Genomic DNA, 19701 nt, shown 5'->3' with positions numbered 1-19701 from the left:
CCTCAGCGGTACAGATAGCCATAACGGGATAAGTTGAAAGAAACAGGGGTTGTTGAAAGTCTCAGAGGGAACATTAGGTAACGACTGATGGAAATTGAGCAGGGAATATAGCAAAAGGCGAACAGGTAGCTTATGATGGAAATTGAGCAGGGAATATAGCAAAAGGCGAACAGGTAGCTTACAGAGGTGGAACAGTGAAGGCAGCAAAGACGCAGAGATCAAACAGGTAAAAAGACAAGCTCTAGTAGTTAGATAACATTGGGTATCACAGGAGATATTGGATTTAATTAATGATAAGAGAAAATACAAATGTCGAAAAAATGAGATTGACTGGAAATGCAAAATGGCTAAGCAGGAATGGTTAGAGCTGAAATGTAAGGAAACTGAAGCATGTAGAAGTAGGGGAAAGATATATACTGTCTATGGAAATATTAAAGACACGTTTGGAGCAAAGAAGTGTAGATGTACGAATATCAAGAGTTCAGATAAAAAAATCAGTACTAAGTGAAGAAGGGAAAGCTGAAAGGTGGAAGTAGTATATAGAAGGGCTATACAATCGAAATTAAATTAAAGGCAGTATCATGAAAAGGGAACTGTCATAGTAGATGATGAAGTTGGAGATATAATACTGCAGGAAGAATTTGATACCGAGAGAGGTGGCACAGTGGTTAACACACTGGACTCGCGTTGGGGAGGACGATGGTTCAAATCTGCATCCGCCATCTTGACTTCGGTTTTCTGTGATTTCCGTAAATCGCATCAGGCAAATGTCAGGATGGTTCCTTTGAAAGGGCACGGCCGACTTCCTTCCCATCCTTCCCTAATCCAATGGGACTGACGACCTCGCTGTTTGGTCCCCTTCCACCAGGTCAACCAACTAACCAACCAACCAATACTCGATGTATGAGACAGGAGCAATACCCTCAGCCTTCAAGAAAAATGTAATACCGTTTCCAAAGAAAGCAGGCGCTGACAAGTGTGAGTATTACGTAACTGTCAATTTAATAAGTCAGGACTGCAAAATTCTGACACGAATTATCTACAGAAGAATGGAAAAAACTGGTGGAAGTCAACCTCACGAATATCACTTTGAGTTAGGGAGAAACGTAGAGACACCTGAGGCAATGCTCACCCTATGATGTATCTTAGAAGATACGTCAAGGAAAGGCAAATAATACACTCTCTGAAATTCTGGATCTAGCAGGAGTAAAATACAGGCAGCGAAAGAGTTTATTCAACTTGTACAGAAACCACACAGCAGTTATAAGGGTCGATGGGGAAACAAGGGAAGCAGTGATTGAGAAGGGAGTGTGACAGGTTGTAGACTAACCCTAACTTTACGGAATTATTACACTGTAAAGAAAACCAAAGAAAATTTGGAAAAGAATTTAAAGTTCAAAGAGAAGAAATAAAAACATTGAGATTTGCTGACAACATTGTGATTCTGTCAGCAAAAGACTTGGAAGAGCAGCTGAACGGAATAACAGTGTTTTGAAAGGAGGACATAAGACGAACATCATCAAAAGCAAAACTAGGTTAATGGAATATAGTCTAATTAAAACAGGCGATGCTGAGGGAATTAAATTACGAAATGAGACACTGAAAGTAGTAGATGAGTTTTGCTGTTTTGGCAGTAAAATAACTAATTATGACTGAAGCAAACAAGATATAAAATGTAGTCTGGCAGTGGCAGGAAAAGCGTTTCTGAAGAAGAGAAATTTGTTAACGTCACACCGACTTAAGTGTTAGGAAGTCTTTAATGAAGATATCTGTCTGGAGTGTAGCAGTGTATGGGAGTGAAACGTGGACGAAAAACCGTTCAGACGAGAAGAGAATAGAAACTGTTGAAATATGGTGCTGCAGAACAATGCTGAAGTTTGGATGGGTAGATCATGTAACCACTGAGAACATGCTCTATAGAATTACGGAGAAAAAAAAGACTTGTGTTATAACTTGACTAAAAGATGGGATCGGTTGATATGACACACTCTGAGACATCAAGGGATTACCAATTTGATACTGGAGGGAAGTGTTGGGGGGTAAAAATTGTAGAGTGACACCAAGATATGAATACAATCAGCAGGTTCTAAAGAATGTAGTAGCAGTAGATATTCGGAAGTGAAGAGGCTTGCACATAGCGTGGAGAACTAAACCAAACCAGTCTTCAGACTGAAGACCACAACAACAACGTTACCTACTATTTTCAGTCTAGAATAACATGTGTTCTCGCACTAGATTTCAGAACACGTTTTGCACATGTGTTCACCTCCCTCTTACTTTTCCCTCGTCTTCGACATCCAGCCAATAGGTGGGCTCCGGTTGTCACTCCGCTTTGCAGTAATTCGCGCTGGGGCATTAGCGGGCTGCAGTGTGGCGGAGCGATTGATAAACAACTGGTATGGGCGAAAGTATAAAAGTTGTACTTTCAGAAGGTACTGCGTGGTATCAGAATTATGACCCAAATTTTTGCGCGGCATCGGTCGCTGGACCCGATATCCTGCAGATGTGCTTTTCTCTCTCTAAATATGAGGTCGAGTTGATGATATTCCCTTGCGAGAAAAGGATGTTCCCCGAGGAATTCTGTGATTCTAACTGTGCAACATGTATCTTGAAACTTGAAGGAGCGGATCGAAGGAATTCAGAATGACCTTACCCACCAACAAATCGCTATTGCGTTTAAAGCAGTTGTGGTACGCACGAAGGTGCTGACGGCACATAGGGTACCAACACAGGGCGCGGGCTGAATGCGGCACATTAGTCCTTGTTGTCCCGGCTGCTCCACCACTTCACGCCTAATATAATCACAAGAGCATCATTCAGTCTAACTCTCCAGGACGTACGGCGTTGCCCCAGCTCCGCACTGGTTTACCTAAGACGAACGGATACGCCTGTGAGTCGAAAATGTACATCTGCCTTAAAGGCGTACGTTAACGGAAATAGAGTGTAGATAGCAATTAACTGGACAGGACACATTGAAATGTGGAGTAGTGGAAAGGTACATGGAAACCAGATAAAAACATAAATTCCGACTTTGGACATGAGGACCACTTGTATTTTTCTGCTCAGGTTTACGATTCATGTAATCATAAGAAAACAAGTACGGTTTAAATTTTTTTTAAATTCTGAAAAAATTAGAATAATATTCTCACCTTATTCCTACCTAGTCATAACTAATTTTAGAATTACAAATGTTTTAAACTCATTTTATACGCGCAATCGCTTTATTATTTCGTCAATGTTGTATTATGACATTGCACTGGTTTCACACCTTTCACTGAATCATGAAAAGTTAACATTACTTCTTCTACTTAGGATCTGTACTGGCGGTGACTGACGAACTGCGTATGTGGTCTGTAAAATCATTTTTTTTAATATTCTTATCATTAAATCATTATGTTTTTAACATTTTTAATATGTCTCAAATTAGACGAGGGGAGCTGCATTAAATTCCCAAGGTTATCTGCTAGTTCTGACTGTCACTTTCTAAGGAAAAGCATACATATGTGGCCACGTTTTGAAATAAAAATGGAACCAGTAGAATTTTCATAGCAATTTTATTTTCATACTAAAGCTTGTGCTGTAATCCACTTTTCTACATCATTCTCACCAATACCAGGGCACTTATCGTACCGTACAACCAGGTTTTAGCTACCGACCTCTAAGAATCTGCCTCCTGAGCATAGCTTTCGATCATTTAAACGTTCTGTAAAAAATAAATAAAGCACACCTCTTGATCTTGAAGAAACTCATTATCTAACGTAGAAATCTTTAATTGTTTGTACTCTCTCACTTTTTCAGCAACTTCCTGCACCAAACTGTCAATAATGACTGAAGGTCGCCCACTTCGTTCCTCATCATTCACATTCGTACGACTGTCTTTAAAAGATTTCCGATCTTGACGTTATGTGGTGAATAGACCGCGGATTTTTAGGTCGTTAAGAGTGCATTTTAGGTGCCTAAAATTGGCTCTTTCGGTACCTCATTTAAGCTATATAAAACCTGAAATAGGCCCTAAAACCATTCTGCAGAAAAACTAAAAATTATGTAAAATACACAAACTTGACATATGAACATACTATTATTCATTAAAAATAAGGAAAATGAAAAACAGACCGATGGTAGTACTTCTCAAGAAAAGCTTTGAAAATAGGATTTTCTAGTTTTCGAAAGGGGATGTTTGCTGCCACAATACCATAACACAAGTCAACTGTAGAGTTGGTTCCTTTTGTTGGGTTTATCAGATGTCTTTGTTAAAAGTGTTTGCTTCAATTTTGATTTAGTTCAACATTTGCCTTACGTAACGCTCCATCTGGTAAGTGTGACATTTTATCATTCGAAACTAATACGAAAAAAAAACGAGATGCTATATAGAAGTGAGTATATAAGGCATTTGGTATCGTTAAGCGACCCCGGTACTTAATTTTATCAAAATAAAATAAAAAACCATACGATACAAATTAGCGATTTTAGTTTTCCAACTGTCCTGTTACTGAATAGATTTTTCTCATAACTTGGAACTTAAAAAAAAAATCAATACTTGGTGCATCATTTTCAAAACATTTAAGCTTTGTCTTACAGGTGTCACATTTTCACATTGTTTACTTTTCATTTATATCAAAATTGAACTCTGCTACTTAAAAACGATAATCAAAGTAAACAGCTGAGTCGAGGTGTCTCTTAGTATAATTTTAAACTATGTTTATAAAATACTCTGCTTCACAAACGCTCTGGTGTCGAAAGATGTGAGGAAAAATTTGCAATTCTGAAAGGGAAAGAAAACCTAAGAAGCATAAAAACATAACATAAAAACATTGCATGCTTGGTAGAATATAATTTTTCCATCTGTTGTATAGTGGGGAAACTCTGGTAGCCACAGTCTAATATGACTAGACTTTCAACTAACAGTTTTCGGCATTTTCTTCTGTCGAACTATTCGCGCATTGAAACTACAATGCATTTTGAACGATGAACATCTTAACACTTCATGCGTCCATCAGTACAGTCCGTACTAGTTTTGTTTGGCGAGCGGATAACAAAAATTTGAAAACGGCCTCACTTTCCTACAGAGAGAGTGTAACTAAAGAGTGCGGTGTTCTTTTTTCTTTTTTTAAATTTTTTCTACTACAGTGGCTAGGCAGCTTTAAGTTTCCCCTCGTGTATGTACCTTTTAGGATTTTAAAGCTGAAATAGGCAAAAACAGGCGTTAACGTCGAAATAGGCTTTTTGGATGCTATATAATTAACGGTTTTAAGCTTAGATAGCCATGAAACGCCTCACTACAAGTTCATTTGCAACTAGGAACGCAGGAAAAGGATAGGTTTTTAACTGAAAGTCTGCTGTCTAGTGATGAATTTCCTTAAGTGACAAGAAGTGCGCTTTATGAAGTTGTTACAAAACGTTTGAAGTATCGGGAGTTACGCTCAGACGGCAGATTTCTACGAGAAGTGTATTCAAAAGCTGGTTGACGATACGATAAATGCCTTAATATTCGTGGGTATCACGTAGAAAAGTACACACATCAAAAAGAAGTTTCACATTACCCCGGTTCCCGGAACTCCTGAAGACAGACGTTGACAGTGGATCTTGTACCACAGACACAATCCCTTTGACTGTTCAAAGATGTCACTAAACCCGCCCAAAAGATGTAAACAATCATGCATTAGCAGCCCCTATTAGACGGAAGGAGTCCGACAGCCGATCAGTTCCAGTCATTCCACGAGGAAGGAGGTACACGGCTCGTGTTGTCTGTAGTTCTACCAATAGACGGTCAATAACGCGGTTCGATCGCGTCCGCATTGTTACTTTGTGCCAGGAAGGGCTCTCATAAAGGGAAGTGTCCAGGCGTCTCGTAGTGAATCAAAGCGATGTTGTTCGGACATGGAGGATATACAGAGTGACAGGAACTGTCGATGACGTGCCTCGCTCAGGCAGCCCAAGAGCTACTACTGCAGTGGATGACCGCTACCTACGGATTATGGCTCGGAGGAACCCTGGCAGCAGCGCCACCATGTTGAATAATGCTTTTCGTGCAGCCACAGGACTTCGTGTTACGACTCAAACTGTGCGCAATAGTCTGCATGATGCGCAACTTCACTCCCGACATCCATGGCGAGGTCCATGTGTGCAACCACGACACTATGCAGCGCGATACAGATGCGCCAAACAACATGCCGAATTGATCGCTCAGGATTGGCATCACGTTCTCTTCACCGATGAGTGTCGCAATGCCTTCAACCAGAGAATAGTCGCAGACGTGTTTGGAGGCAATCCGGTCAGGCTGAACGCCTTAGACTTACTGTCCAGCGAGTGGAGCAAGGTGGAGGTTCCCTGCTGTTTTGGGATGGCATTGTGTGGGGTCGACGTCCGCCGCTCGTGGTCATGGAAGGTGCTGTACGATACGTGAATGCCATCCTCCTACCGATAGTGCAACCGTATCGACAGCATATTGGCGAGGCATTCGTCTTCATGAACGACAATTCGCGCCCCCATCGTGCACATCTTGTGAATGACTTTTTCCAGGAAAACGATGTCGGTCGACTACAGTGGCCATCAGGTTCTCCAGACATGAAACCTATCGAACATGCCTGGCATAGATTGAAAAGGGCTACTTATGGACAATGCGACCCACCAACTACTCTGAGGGATCTCCGCCATATCGCCGTTGAGGATTGGCACAATCTGGACAAACAGTGCCTTGATGAACTTGTAGATAGTATGCCACCACGAAGACAGGTATACATCAATGCAAGGGGACGTGGTACTGGGAATTAGAGGTACCGGTGTGTACAGCAGTCTGGACCGCTACATTTGAAGGTCTCGCTGTATGGTGGTACAACATGCAATGTATGGTTTTTATGAGCAATAAAAAGGGCGGAAATGATGTTTATGTTGATCTCTATTCCAGTTTTCTGTACAGGTTCCGGAACTCTCGGAACCGAGGTGATGCAAAACTTTTTTTGATGTGTGTAGATTAAAATCAGCGATGTAGAAGTTCTACTTCCGGCCTTTCTGCCCATGTCCCCGCCGCAACCTTTAAAGCAGCTCAAGGTAAGGGTATACGTTTACTGTAGCACAGTAGTTAAAGCAGGGAATCTTACGATTCCGCAAGGCTGGCGAGTTTCACGGGACCCGATCAGCCTGCTGCGCATGCCAACAGGTTGCGCTATCGATCCAACTTGACTACAGAGTAGCCAGGTGTACTCTGAGGTGACAAACGTCGTGCGATAACGATATGCACATATTTAGATGGAACTAGTATCGCGTACGCAAGGTACACTGAAGCACCAAATAAACTGGTACAGACATGAGTATTCAATTTCAGAGATATGTACACAGGTAGAATACGGCGCAGCGGTCAGCAACGCCTATATAAGACAACGCGTGTCTGGCGCAGTAGTTAGATCGGTTACTGCTGCTAGAATGACATGTTATTAAGATTCAAGTGAGTTTGAACGTGGTGTTACAGTCAGCGCACGAGCGATGGGACACAGCATCTCCGAGGTAACGTCAAGTCCGTATCATGAATTCATAACTGCTGTACCAGACTGGATACCTCCAACATCTCGGCTGTACCTTTGTAGAAGACGAAAGTCTTCTCCATCTCTTTCTCCATTTCAGCCATACGACTGTGGAACTAGCTACCCTGCAACCTGCGCGTTATTAAAAAATCATAATACATTTAAGAGTAGATTAAACCTTTATGTGCGGTCTAACGCACGGCTTTCCGGGCGGGAAGGAGCGCCTGGTCACCGGCACGAATCCGCCCGGCGGACTTGTATCGAGGTCCGGTGAGCTGGCCAGTCTGTGGATGGTTTTTAAGCGGTTTTCCATCTGTCTCTCGACTGCGGGCTTATTCCCCTTATTCCGCCTCAGCTAAACTATGTCGGCGATTGCTGCGCAAACAAGTTCTCTACGTACGCGTACACCACCATTACTCTACCACGCAAACGTAGGGGTTACACTCGTCTGGTGTGAGACGTTCCCTTGTGGGGGTCAACCGGGGGCCGAACCGCACAATAACCCTGAAAGAGTGGTTCGGTGTGGGGCAGCGGAGGGGTGAAGTGGACTGCGGTAGTCGTCGTGGGGTTGTGGACTACTGCGGCTGCGGCGGGGACGGAGCCTCTAGGCTCCCGGTTAACAGGCAGAATACAATACAACATACAAACCTTTATGTGTTTTAGTGGCGTGTATTCCCTCTCGGCATTTCCCAGCTATTTTCCTTCTATCCAACCAGCGAACCATTATCTCCGTCAAACTGCAAACTATCCATGTTTTTTTCATCACTATCTATGATTGTTTTCTTCTATTCATATCATCTGCCAGTACGATATTAATTCTCTGTCTTCCTCTGACCAGTCAATTTATTATCGACAGTGATATCCCCAATAATATCTCTGTTAGATGTAAATACCCACATTCGACAAGACTAAAGAGCGAACAGCTTAATACAGTGTTAATAAGACTAACATTTCTTAAATTTCATAGATCCATTATGTCTGTGTATGTAGTATCCTAGGAGGAATAGTCAATATTCAGTGATATTACAGGAACAATCATTGGCAGCAAAGAATTCTAGCAAACATGGGCTCTAAAATGCGTACCTTAAGACCTATAAGCACGTCTTTATCTTAGATACTGTAAGACAAATCCCTTCTGCTGCACTTTCTTTGCTTTCCGTATTTTGGAAGAAAGAAGTATGGACCAAAGCAAGAGAAAATTGTCTGGTACACATGAACTCTAAAATTCATGCCATACGAGCTATGTGTAGTTGCTGAGTAGACGAGATGTATCACACATCAGCGAAGATGAACAAGTGCTCATAGCTCTTAAGGTATGCATTTTAGAGCCGATGCGTATTAGACTCTTTTGCTTCGAATGATAGTTCCTGTCATGGCCCTAAACACTGACTATTCCTCCTGGGAGGAGGAGGAGAGTAGTGTTTTATCGTCCCGTCGACGTCTAGGTCATTAGAGACAGAGCACAAGCTCGGATTAGGGAAGGATGGGGAAAGAAATCGGCCGTGCCCCTTCACAGGAACCATCCCGGCATTTGCCTGAAGCGATTTAGGGAAATCACGGAAAACCTATATCAGCATGACTGGACGCGGGTTGTTCCTCCTGGGACTTATAGCATTGGCATAGTCTCGTGAGTTGAGGCGATGTTGGTGGTACCGCAGTTGATGGCCGGATGCTCCTCCTGACGCCACCACTCTCCCTGGGACGGTAGAGAGCCTACGTACAGAGAGAGAGTGGCCATCGGTGAAATTACACGTGACTGGCTGATTAATTGCGACGCCATTTTTTTGCCATTGGTCTCTCTCGATTCGTAGGTTGCAGTGCTTTCTGGAGTATGTTTATTGTTTTGAAGAGTGTAGCAAACCTGTTTCAGTGTATAATATACCAGTCTACAGAATTCTTGTATTGGGAAGAAAAAATCGATTTCGAAAATTTCTGGGCACTATTATTTACAGAACACTACGTCTGTCAGTCGTAATGTGGCGTGTAGTTCAGTAAGTAGCATTGAAGATTACAAACCCTGCTGTCGGTAGTTTCATTTTCGCTGTCACCAAATTATTATTATTTTTTACTTATATTTGAATTGCATTTATCGAATTGAAATATCAGTTCACAAATCCTGGCTTATAATTTTTTTATGTTTTGTTATTATTCACATGAAAATGCAAGTATCTGTAACTACAGAAGTTTTTCGAAAATCTTTAGCGTTTCTAAACATCATTACAGAAGTATGTCTTCTGGATTTTTCCGGTATAAAACAGTTTCCAGTTCCACAGTGATCTAACCTAAAATATAGTAGCTGGGAAGGAAAAAGCTGTATAAAGCTGAGAGGCTGCCGAATTTAACAATTAATATCAAACTCTGAAATCGCTTCAGAACGTCTGACATAATACAGTTGAAACTCTTTTTGTTTTCCTGATCGATTTCCATTTGTTCCGGAACGTTGTAATAAATGACTAATACACTTTAATGTACTCCATATGAAATGTGTAGTAGTCATATACTAAATAACAAGATATAATTTCTGCTGTCATGTGAGCGTCAAATCAATGTCTTGTGTAGTCAACAGGCGAGAGTATTTCATGCGCAAGTTTTGGCAAAAAAATGGCAGCCCCTGTGCATATTATCTATGGTCTAAAGAGCACTGGCCTCTCTCTCTCTCTCTGTCTGTACATATGCTGTCTATGGGATGGAAGTTGTGCACCCCATCTGTCTGCGTCTAGAACAATCTCACATTCAAATGTGAGAATGTTTCTCTAAATGTTTATGTAACGTATATCTGACACGGGACGTGGGAACCGGTTCGTTACTTGTCTAGCTGGATGTGGGAAACCACCTACAAACCACATCCAGGCTGAATGGCTCACCAGCCTTCGTCGTTAATCCGCGAGGCGGATTCCTTGCGGGGTGGCTCGTCTCCCCGTATCCCGGAAGCAACGCGTTAACGGGTTCTGCTATTTGGGCGGGTCATATACAGAGTGGAGAAAAATAGTGTCACGAGATTTTAACCGTGGATAGCTGATGTTAGTGGGAACCAAAATTACTAATGTTGTGTAGGTCGACAACGCACTATTTTTAAACTACGGAAACTTGGCGCCACGTGCTCCGATTGGCCGCGGGATTGCCCTGTTGTCGGATGCTCTGGACAACGCATGACCGCGAATGCTTTGCCTGTCGGAGATCGCACTGTATCCAAGGTGGCCAGTACGCTCGTTGGTAGCGCGCCAGCCTTCCACTCAGGGAGCCTGGGGGCGAATCCGCCGGGGTCCCGACACATCCGTTGTAGTTTCATGAAAAGACGTACCGGGAACAAAGCCGCCAACAGCTGTTAGTTCACATACAGAAAGTCTTTTACAAATTGTGTCGGCCCTGAAAAGAACCTTTTTTGTAGCTAGGACATTGTTTACTTAAAGCAGGTGCTCGAACTGCCGACTCTCTGACGCGACACAATCTTGGTAACGTCGAACGGTGTTTTGCCAAACTCTTTCAAAGATTCCTGGCATTGCTTTGATGTGAGTGGCGGCATGTTGGATGCGATCCATTAATTCCTCTTCGTTTCTAGGTGGTTCGCGTCAGGGTGGGTGAGCTAGAACCTTGAAGAATCCCCACAGGAGAAAGTCCGGTGGCGTGAGATCTGGAGATGTCCTACGAGCACCTCTGCCAATTACCCGGGCGTCGAAAAGTTCATTTAAATATCTGAGCACAGCACGACTGTTATGTGCGGGCACCCCATCATGCTGCAACCACATGCCTCCGTATGTCCAGGGGAACATCTTCCAGCAGGACGGGTAGAGTTTCTTGCAAAAAGTGAAGGTAAGTCGAGGAGGTAGACGGACTGACCTAATCAAATGGTCACCAACAATGCCTGCCCAAATGTTGAGCGAAAGTCGTGCCTGGTGTCCGTGGACGTACGTGATTGAGGATTTCCCCTTGTCCAGTAATGAACGTTTCGAGTGTTGTAAAGGCCAACCCGATGGAAGGTGCACTCGCCGGTAAACAACACAATGACGGGGATGTCGAGATCCCGTATAACACGTCGCAGAAACCACCGGCAAAACCCTACCTTGTGTTCATAGACCGCCAAAGGATTTAGGTCTTGGACAATGTGGAAACTAAATGGATGCTGGCCGTCTTCCCTCAAAATCTCCCACACTAACCGATGAGTGGCCCTCATGTCATGTCCGCAGGTCGTGGTCTCGCAGTCGCGTTCTCGCTTCCCGAGCTTCGATTCCTGGCGGGGTCAGGGATTTTCACCTGCCTCGAAATGACTGGGTGTCTGTGTCGTCCTCATCATTTCATCATCATTCGTGAAAGTGGCGAGATTGGACTGAGCAGAGGTTGGGAATTTGTATGGGCACTGATAATCGCGCAGTTGAACGCCCCACAAACCAAACCATCATGGTCCCTCATGTCATGTCCAACCGCTCGAGTACTTGTCGTAGGTGCTTCCTCGAAGCGCTCGAGAACAGTCTCTTCAAATGCAGCGTCCCGTCATGTTGGAGATCTTTCAGCATCACCATGATATCCCGCTAACGAGCCTGTTTCGCCAAGTTGCCGGTGAATTGCTGTAAACTTTTGCGGGTGTGGGTGGCGTCTTGCTCGGTACCGTTCCTCATACAACTGTCGAGCTTCATGCGCATTACCGTCGGCTGGTCCATGAACAAAAACCGTATCTCGTTGTTCTTCAAACGAATACTATACCGCCATCCTTACTGTACGACTAAATCGCAGGTGACGCATGTGTGCTCCGAAGCGAAGCTTACATGTGGATCCCTCTGACGTGAGGTGGAGACGAACAGCAAGACCTATTCGACACGTATGTGTATCACGTTGGGCCAGCGACAGGGCGAGGGACGTTTCTTTGTGTGAACCGACAACCACAACGCTGCCCGTCAACCGACGAACGGCAACAGGGCAATCCCACGGCCAACCGGAGCACGTGGCGTCAGGTTTCTCTAGTTTAAAATTGGTGTGTTGTCGGCCTACACAACATTAGCAATTTTGGTTCCTACTGGCATCACCTATCCAGGATTAAAATTTCGTGACAAAATTTTTCTTCACCCTGTTTATAATCACTATCCTTACATTAATGTTATTGTTATATATTGCTCATGTGCAATACTAATAAATGTAATGTTGACTCACTAAGGATAACTGGTTAGATGTAAGAGAGAGCCTAAAGGACCTTATCTAATCATATGGAATATGTAAACAAATACTACCCATAAAAAGTGTGTAAGGCGGGCGTTTCAGGCGTCTGGGGCGTTACACGGGCGAATTCTAGAAAGCAACGTGTCGTCTAGGCCAGTATCGAGTCAGTCATGATGGGTTACTCGGATAGCCTGAAGGGCCACTACTCTTTATAAACAAGAGATCCCGGTTCGAATTCCAGTCGGGCCCAAAATGTTCATTTGTCAAGACGTACTCATTGCAGGGTCATCCTTTCCTGAATGAATTTAATTGATATCATGTTATGTCAGAGCTATTTCACTGATTTGATTTCAGTAAATTAACGGAAGTTACTCAGTCCTTATTTTTAGTTTTACGTGATTAGGTTTGTGCACCGAGACAATGTAGAATTATGAGTTCGCTGCTTTACCTTTAACTCGAACAGCGTCGAAGTTCTGAATCAGTGTTTTCAGAAGAACATCTTTGAAGTGAACACTCTACAGAATTAAGTAATGAAACACCACCTACGAGGGCTCCGGCTTCATACGAATGCATGGTGTCTGTTCTTACAGACACGCACGAAAGAACAGACACCACGCATTCGTATAATTGATTCACCTCGATGGGCAATGAATCCACAACCTCCAGTGCTGATGCACATTTGCTTTCGATCTCCATCTGGAGTCTAAAATTAGCGAACATGGACGACATGGGCTGCGTCTGCAGATAAGATGCACTAGCTGGCAGTGAAGGGCGGCGAGGAACGTACCGAGATAGTCTGCGCATTTGCGACAAATAGTGTGCCCGGATGACGCAGTGGTTGATGCAACTACATGGTAACAGTCCGGCTTTAGCAGCCGTGAAGTTCAAAAAATGGTTCAAATGGCTCTAAGCACTATGGGACTTAACATCTGAGGTCATCAGTCCCCTAGAACTTATAACTACTTAAACCTAACTAACCTAACACAGCCATGCCCGAGGCAGCAATCGATCCTGCAACCGTAGCAGCAGCGCGGTTCCGGACTGAAGCGTCTAGAACCGCGCGGCCACAGCGGCCGGCAGCCGTGAAGTGCAGACGTGCTGTGTATTTCCGCCTGGGCAGCCCGCGAGCTCTCGCTCTTGTTTACTTTCAGCGGCCGTCATTTACGTGTCGCTTACGTGTACTAGAACGATGGGCAAGTGGTTTCAAAAATCCCCATTAAGATTCACCTTCAGCAGTGATTACACCAAAAGTTTTGGAAGCAGTATGCTTCCTATGCTACGTACCAGCTTCCGACATTTTGGGCGTGCATTTGTCCGTCTTGAGCAGTACGGTGTACGTGAAAGTCGTCAATGACGCAGTGCGCGAACCGAATGCTTCGTGCCACACCGATGGCAATGTCGGTTCGGTCACAGTCGATAATGTGGGCTTGGGCATGTGCACTATACTAGTTTTTGAACTACCGCTTGAGCTGCCAGCGGAAGAAGTCATCCCGGCTGTCCGCCCCTATGGTACTGTACATGGTCACGCTGGGCGCAGTTACAAAAAAATGGCTCTGAGCACTATGGGACTCAACTGCTGTGGTTATCAGTCCCCTAGAACTTAGAACTACTTAAACCTAACTAACCTAAGGACATCACACACATCCATGCCCGAGGCAGGATTCGAACCTGCGACCGTAGCAGTCGCACGGTTCCGGACTGCGCGCCTAGAACCGCGAGACCACCGCGGCCGGCGGCGCAGTTACAAACGTACCCCATTCTTAACGGGTTACGACAGATCACCATCGATGTCTGTTGCCATGTTCTGTCTTATCTACAAATCAACTGGTGCCGCGTTGTAGTTATAAAAGACGGCCACCCTGTTCTGGGCCGGTCAGAGTGGCCGAGCGGTTCTAGGCGCAACAGTCTGGAACCGCACGGCCGCTACGGTCAGAGGTCCGAATCCTGCCTCGGGCATGGGTGTGTGTGATGTCCTTAGGCTAGTTAGGTTTAAGTAGTTCTAAGTTCTAGGGGACTGATGACCTCAGAAGTTAAGTCTCATAGTGCTCAGAGCCATTTGAATCAACCTGTTCTGGGTGCGGCAAAGAAGGCCACCTCAAGTCTGAGTGTCTTGAGCATCGCATCACCCAACTTCCGGCTGCTACCCTGGCGTTTCCTCCCGTCGACCGTCGTAGTCGGACCACGTACCAGCGTCCCTTCGACCTGCCACGGATAACGCGAGTGTCGACGCATCACGGCCACAAACTCATGCGACTCCTGCTTCACTACCAACAGCGACGACTGCCGACCCCCTCCCGGCTGATGATATGGAAGTCACGTCGCTTATCGTCCCCCGGACTTCCGTGACTCCCTCCCATCTTCCGACACATAGGGACGGAGGCGCAAAACTTCCACCTAAACGGTGCAAGAGGTAGGGTCTCAGAACGAGACAACTCACCTCCCCCTGAGGCTCCAGAGGCCGTCTGTCCTGACGAGGCCTCGGAGAATCCGCACGACGTCAAGAATGACTATAGTACGACACAAGAACTGACTGCGCCGGTACCTAGTCCGCTGGCTCCACCGTTACGGCTGCCACGGCTGCGCACGAGGTGGAACATATGAACACCACAACGGCAACGCCATCTATGGCGCGGAGCTGCGTTGACGACGACCCGAACCGCACGCTGGGGACGGAGTTATCCCAGACAGAGACCTAGTTACGCCGACGTAAATGCGGTGAGGTGGCGTACGACAGGGCTCGCCGCTGTCTCGCCCCTCTTCACCCCCTGCTGATGGAGTTCTCCATCGTACCCAATAGCGACGATTAGAAAAAAAAACTTAGAAGAACAACGTAAACCTAACTAACCTAAGGATATCACCCATATCCATGTCCCAGTCAGGATTCGAACCTGCGACCGTAGTAGTCGCGCGGTTCCGGACTGAAGCGTCTAGAACCGCTCGGCCACAACGAGCGGCGACGATTATCATTAGAACAACATTAGGTCCCGAGTGAAAATTCAACTGGTGCGAAAAATGACACGAGCACTGGACGTCGACATCGCACTACTACATGACGTACATTTGGCCACACTTCCGATGCCGGGGACTATAATACTTATCCCCTCCCTGATGATCTCCTGATACGTGGCGTAGCCAGAGTCGTGGCTGTCACCGTCGTGGAGACGCGTGTTATCAACATTTACGCTCCGTCAGGCTCCACCTACAAACACGACAGAGCACGCTTCTACTCAGAAGAAATCGCCCCTTTATTTCTTGGGCGCTGTGACCATTACTTGCTTGGAGGTGATTTTAATTGTCTCCTGCACCCTAAGGATCATATGATTTACTACAACACATGCTAAGAACTGCTCTTTGTCGTCCGTGATCTGTTGCTTCGCGACACCTGGGAAGTTCGGCAAGGCACGGCGGCGCAGCTAGACATACTTACCAGACGAATCACTCCGCGAGCCGTCTTGACATGATTTACGCCTCTAGGGAACTCACACCCGCACTCCAAGGTGCAGAACGTTGATCCTTTGCCTTTTCGGGCCACTGTGCCTACATCTGCAATATTCTCCACCTGCAACAAATGGTCTGGCGCATATGCAACGCGGAAGTTAAACACCACCCACCTGCACGGTCCTCTGTAAATGTCGCTTGTCTAATTACTGTACAACCTTGACTTGGTGGCAGGAATGTGCCAAACCTGCCATTCGACGTACTTTGATTCAGTAAGGCAAAGAAGTAGCTGCGTGACACCGTCACACGTCGACTATTTCTACGCCTTTCTCTGCGACCTGGACGCCCAGCCGCCCACCGCTGAAGCCCACAGTGAATGCAGCAGGATTAAGACACAAATCGTGACACTGACACGCCGTAGACGCCAGGGAGCGGTGGTGAGGACCAGGCGTCAGGAACACCCCACCATGCATCATACTGCTTCCGATGGGCAACAACGACGACAACGACTTCCCCAAGATCTACATCTGTCGAGCCCAGCACGTCACTTGTCAGGCAGAAATCGTCAATTCCTTTGCAGACCAATACCACACGATGTACCAAGAAGCACCTACAAACGCCCGTGCTGAAACGGTTGTATTACCACACGTGAAACGCAGCCTCGCCAGCGACTGGGCGGACGAGCTGACGGAGCCGGTTACGCGTGACAAGGTCCACGATGCAATCAACAGAGGTGCTTTGAATAAGTCATCTGGCGTCGACGGATTGCCGATAGAATTTTATCGCGCCATCCTTGGGCTAGTGACGTCGCAGTGGACGACAGTGTTTCAAGAACTGACGACGGACAACGCTATACCGTCAGCCTTTGTCACGCGAATTATTATACTCACCCATAAACCGGCACCGCGAGCGACAACAGCATCTCACCATGCCCTAACTCTGCTTGACGCATACTATAAAATTTTTGCACGATTCCTGGCGACGCGTTGCCGGAAGATACTTCCTTGTATTCTATCCCAAGAACAGGCAACTCCGGGTGTTTCAGTTAATAGACAAACCGCCACAGGGGAATGGCGCGATTTAATCGCACTGGCAAGGCCGTGCAGACTCCGTGCTGCGGTGGTTTTCATTGATTCTGACGGCGCATTCGACAAGGTGCGGCATCGTTTCCTGTTCTCCACAATGGGCCCAATGGGTTTTCCAACCCCTTTGTTGCTGTCAACTAGTACCTGCATGGCAGCGCCCAATCCCTGATTCAGGTAAATCGCAGTGTGGCGAGACGATTGTCCATCTCGTCACTCCATGAGGAAAGGTTGCCCACTTTCGACACTACTCTATGTCGTAACCCTGGAGGCACTCATTACCACGCGACTTGAGCCTTAATGTTTTTGCCCACATTTTAATTAGTTTGTCTGTCATATTAGATGAACCTGGTGACAGTACATCGTTGGCAACAGTCTCTCCCAACTGGCACGGTGTTCTCCCGAGTTGCTCCGCACGTCTCGTAAGATCAAATTTAGGATGACACTTATATAGGAAGTCTAAGCCTAGGATTGGACAGTGTCCCTCACCTACACGTGGCACAACTTCCAGATTCTCCCACGATTATTTCGCCCCAGCCTGAAATCCAACATCGCTGAACCTAGTGATTCTACATCTTTATATCCTACTCCACGTAACATATGATGTGGAGGGTTTACATGTCTCTTACTCAAGAAGTCCAGACTTGCCACAGTCACATGAGCCCCTGTGTCTAATAAAAATCCATGCCTCTTACCATCTATTCCCCCAATTATGCAACTCTCTGCGCCTGCATATATCTTCGTAGCACTGAAACTTACAGGAAAACTGGCCGGCGGATTTGGAGTTTCATTTGGTATTTAACGATCGATTACTTCTCTCCTGCCCATTTCGCTTCTTATTTCTACAATCTTTCTCTCACTGCCCAGTCACTCCACATTTTGTTCACTATGGCTGGCGACACTGCCTCTGAAAATGGCCCGAACATCCACATCTGTGACACTTTGTATCAGCACAGAAGACACTTATTTTATCCCATACTCCCATCGCTATGTCTACTTCCGAGCTCTGTGGGTACCATCATGACAACAACTAGGTCTTCGGGTTTTTTGTATCTATCCACCTTATGAATGTATTCAGTGTCCTATGCTCCACTTCCTGAACAATAACTTTGTTCGTTTTGTCAGTCCCTGTCAGCTCATAGATATTAGCATTAATCTTTCTTATTCTGTTGACAAACTTTCCACTGATTCATTTCGCCCCAGCAGCACCCCGTGAAACTGTTCACGAAAGAATCTAGAACTGTCTAGTTTCTTATAGCGCTGCATGAGACCCCCTTTAAGGTACTCGAATGTAAACGCATTTCTTAAGTCTTAGTGATAGATAACGTAAGTCTTTGCTTCACCTGTTAAGAGCAATTTGGTCATGTGTATCTCCTCATCTCTCCAGAAGCTTGGTCCTTCGGCTGCTACTAGGTAATCTGTAAATGCCAACACATCCTCCGCTGTCTCACCCGAAAAGGGGTAAACCAAACTGGCGGTAGCTGAATCTGATGAACGAAGTGTAAAAACTGGACGATGCCCTATCTTCTCTCATAGCAACTAGTTGCCTATGAATCTCCGCGCTGTCTGCTTTCAAAGCATCTACGAGTTTATGCAGGTCTGCATTGTCTTCCTTCCACCGAGCTACCTGCTCTATCAAAGATTCGGTCGCTTCTTGAATTGTCATCACTCGTAATTTCGACCCTGGCGTTATGCAGTATTTATCATAGAAACACAACAGGAAAACAAAATAGGATGACGAGAAATACACTTAACACTATCAAAACGCTTGTTCTCCGCCTGAGTGGTGCTCATGACTTTACATATTTCAAAACAGAACACCTTGCTCATAATTAGCATTGCCCATACTAACTGGCGCATATCAACATACATTCCCCTCAAAATTCACAGTGCATATCCTCAAATCATCGTCTGAACATAATGCTACACACTGCAGTATGAAAACAGAATTAAACATGTGGAAGAAGACCACTGACTCTCCACGACGCTTACACATAAAAAGAGCCAAACAGCGTCAGCGCACTAACCCCAGAGTGTTCTTGACGCTGCGAGCTGTGGCTGGAGAGGTCGTCCTCGAGCCAGCCGCCGGTGGCAGCAATACTTCTGACTCAGTCTGTAGGGGAAGCGGGCGGACAATCTCTGCAGTGGCTGGTGGAGCTGAGCTGTTAGTGGTCAGGGCGGCTTGCAGTTCACCACTCCAGGCGTGGGTGGGTTGGTTACCAGATGATTTTACGACGTTCCATCATGAAAACAGCAATGTTAAACATTCTTTTTATTCCGCAACAAACTACAGCAGTCGTGACGGTCGTAGAAGGCGCCGAACGCCCCCCAAGCTGAGGGATGGACTCCAACTGTGCAACGTGCTTAAGTAAGGTCATAGGCATAGTGTGGCGTCCAGCACACAGATGCCTTCGGCATGGCAGCTGTGGACTGACTCGGCCCTAGGCGGGGAGCGGATGGCAGTGCGGGCAGCCGTGGCAACAGGCCTGCTACGCAGCTTAGAGCGAGGTGCACTG

The sequence above is a fragment of the Schistocerca nitens genome, chromosome 3 (assembly GCF_023898315.1).
Source record: "Schistocerca nitens isolate TAMUIC-IGC-003100 chromosome 3, iqSchNite1.1, whole genome shotgun sequence".
Lineage (NCBI taxonomy): Eukaryota > Metazoa > Arthropoda > Insecta > Orthoptera > Acrididae > Schistocerca > Schistocerca nitens.
This window is presented reverse-complemented; position numbering follows the sequence as displayed.